General features: G+C 47.1%; 1 protein-coding gene across 2 annotated transcripts in view; it reads right to left on the bottom strand.

Annotated features, from left to right (window-relative positions):
- The window catches only part of LOC116845232 (homeobox protein SIX3), a 61,534-nt gene that overhangs the window by 23,573 nt on the left and 34,567 nt on the right, over positions 1–3,394 (bottom strand). The gene's annotated exons all lie outside the window — the stretch shown is intronic.

The raw sequence follows: 3,394 nt of genomic DNA, 5'->3' as shown, positions 1-3,394 counted from the left end.
CCCCCCCCCCGTTAAACGATCATGGAACCACGTCAAATTAGATTCGCCTGAATTTTCCCGATGGAGAAAGACTCTCGACTCTCCGTCCGTGAATCTCGCCGCGAATTTTGCATACGTCCCTCGAAATGTCACTTTTCAGACCGCCACGTGGGAAATCACGTCGAGCGCGCGCGCGGAGATAATTATGAAAAATACAGATATTAATTTCCACGAGAGACATGTGAGAGAGCGCGGCGAGGAGAGAGGGAGACTCGAGGTAGAAATCGAGCGAGATTTCTGATTTTCCGATCTAATATCGCGTAAATCAGTCCGCTATTGTTCGCATATCGTTTTCCACGGGAATTAGGAGAGATTTGTCGATTGCATCTCTCGGGGATTAACGACGCGATTCGGCTCCGGCAATTCTGCGGCGCGAACGTTCGCGCGCCGGGGCGCGCACACCCGTACACGCGCGCGTGTGTCCGGAGCGAAATTAACGAATCCCTGCTCCCCGGAGGCAGCGGAATATCCCGCGTCCGCGGGAGTGGTTGCTTCGACGGCCGGATAATGCCGGATATATATTCCGACTGATATTGCCGCCGGTCCCTTTTCAATGTTCCGAGTTCTTGAAGTGTCAAATTTAATAAGCCGCCTCGCGCTCCCTTTCGTCTCGAAGGGGGGCAGAAAACCGAGTCTTCCTTTACCATAACGTTTAGATCCAGGTGGAAAAATAACTCGTCGTCTCTCGCCCCCGCGAGCAATCTTCGATACGTTACAATAGCGGCAGGCGATTTCTCGGTATTACACTAATTTTTACTGAAGAGGAACAACAAACTACGAATTTTTTTTTGTCGACGCATTTGGAAATGCAAGAGGAAAAGAACTGATAATTCTCTATTTCGCGTAAATAAGCTCGCACGAAGACGAAATTTTTCTTGTCCATTTTTTCTTCTTTTCATCGAGTATGGCATTTATAAACACTTTGCATCGAAATAATTAGAAAATTTTCCGTTTTATTACATCCGTATGTTAATTTAACGTATTGTTGCTGTGTTATTTTGACTGTCCTTCTGCGTCGAGTTTGTATTCTAAGTGTCAAAATCACACAATTTACATATAAATTCACGAATTCTTCGAGATATATATTATATTTTATATTATATTTTACATGTAAAGTGCGCGGATAAGTTGTGCAATTATTTGGTGACTTTTTGGCCTTGTATAAAATTGACACAAAAGTTTGAGTGGATAAAGTTGAGACATGTGAAATGTATATGAAATTTAACACGGAATTTTTTGCAGTGTACGAATCAATTCCGCGCGCTAATTTCGTCAACGCGCGGCATAAAATTCGTTTAGGCGCCGTTCTGGAAACTCATTACGCACCCCACAAAGACGATGGCCTTGCGTACCAAGGAAACTCGGTTACGGGACGTATAAATTGCCGATGTGTAGGTACTTTATCGGCCGCGATTCTCCTTCTCCCTCTTTTTTCCCCTTTTGTTTGTTTTTACATTCAGCTCGATGTTAAATTTTTTTGCATTTGATTGTCTTTTCACATTGCGTTATTACGGTAAGGTCACATCATAACAGATCGTTTAGAGCTGCGTATAAAACAGCGTGCAGCTCGTCATCGTCGTCGTCGTCGTCGTCGTCTATCGATTCTCGGCGCGCAGTGGTGTCTAGGAAAGAGCAGGGTGAAAGGAGACGGCAAGAAGCTGCACGATATTACGTTTAAGGCGAACATGGCGCAAACGACGGGCAACTAATTACAGCTTTGATAATGACCAAGCCCTTGTTAAGGCAACGAGCCGACACTGTTACGCAGGCGCGCGTGCGCGACGATATCGTTAGCTCCAACGAGATCCGCCGAGAGTAGCAATGACGTTAGTACTGTCGCGAAACTCCATATTCATGGAAGAGAGTTCAGAGTGAAGGTACATTTCTGGCGCAGAGCAGACAAAAAATTATAATTCGAGTACAGCGGCTTACTCAGTTTGCGATTACCGATGACACAATCCGAGGAGTTGTTACCGGAATCAATTGTCTGCGCAATTATTATTCGTATTTTTCCGTTTAGGCACTCACATATACACGAAAAGAGATATTTCGCCTCTCTTTGTCTTGGAGAAAAGCCTGACATCGAGATTCTCATCTGGCAAATCGTCCCGACGGCCGTAGAAAAAATTCGCATTCGAGAGAGAATGAGGGAGTAAAGCGATACCGCGAACCGATGAATGGCTGGAAGTTTCGAAATTAATCTTCGCATCCCATCGATCCTCGGGTTCCTGCGAAACGTGGTAGCGGGATTACATGCAGATTTCACGTGCAGCGATGCAGCCAGCCAGCCAGCCAGCCAGCCAGTCGTTGCAGTTTTTGCTCGCGTTTTCGGTAGATGGACGAACATGAACACACGTGGTCGGCACACCTATTCTTTCTCTCTCTTTCACACACACATACACACACACACAGATCTCACATAGACACCTAAAAGAAGGGTACACCAGGTATATACACGCTCGTGCTCGCGCAGATGATATCTCGCGGCTGTTGCACGTGAAAGGAGAGCGAAAAACGCAAGAAAGGCACGTCGCAAGAAGAAACGACGGGGGGATACACACGTTGTATGCGCGGCGTCGGTAGGTAATTAACCCGTTATCTTCGGCATCCGGTCGCGATTAATTTCACGTCTCACCGTCGCGCCGCGCGCGCGCGCGCGATATTCTTCACGCGTGTCACGCGTCCACAGCGACACATCGACCTGTATTAATCGAGCGGTGCAACGTGGCCTTTTCAGGGCGCGCAAATTAGCGCCCGCGTCGACATTTCGAGCGCGTGTGTTCACGCATTTTTGCCGGGGTCATAATAGAAGCGGAACGGAAGCGCGCGGAAGTCGTTCCGTTCCAATCGAATGGCTAAGCATAATAAAGTTCCCGGTTTTCTTGCCGCGGGTGGCGCGAGAGCTCGCGTCGCTCGCGATTTAATACATCGATATTATTGCACTGTCGAGGGAGTGAGAGAGAGAGAGAGAGAGAGAGAGAGAGAGAGAAAGAGAGAGAGAGAGAGAGAGAGATATTTGTGATATTTTCTGTATTTATTATCTCGGCTCTTAACGACCGGTTAGCGACTTTACAACTTTGTAATGTAGCCGGCAGTGCAACCGGTTTTCTTGCTTAGAAAGCGATCTCTTTTTTTCGAATCACACCGTGTACTATCGTGTATTGATTCGTCGGACGATAAGTGCCGACCGGTGTTGTAAACGGCGAAATAATCGTCGAGAAACGGCGGAGCCCGCGCTAATGCGTTTAACGCTTGCTTCGATTCAATAGTGTGAAAAGAAAAGGACAGAAGGAGAGAGAGAGAGAGAGAGAGAGAGAGAGAGAGAGAGAGAGAGAGAGAGAGAGAGAGAGAGAGA

Source organism: Odontomachus brunneus, unplaced genomic scaffold (genome assembly GCF_010583005.1).
Source record: "Odontomachus brunneus isolate Ranch 3 - 2012 unplaced genomic scaffold, Obru_v1 Obru_scaffold_050, whole genome shotgun sequence".
Classification (NCBI taxonomy): Eukaryota; Metazoa; Arthropoda; class Insecta; order Hymenoptera; family Formicidae; genus Odontomachus; species Odontomachus brunneus.
Note: the sequence above shows the minus strand (reverse complement) of the source record. Positions and strands in the feature narration are given on the sequence as shown.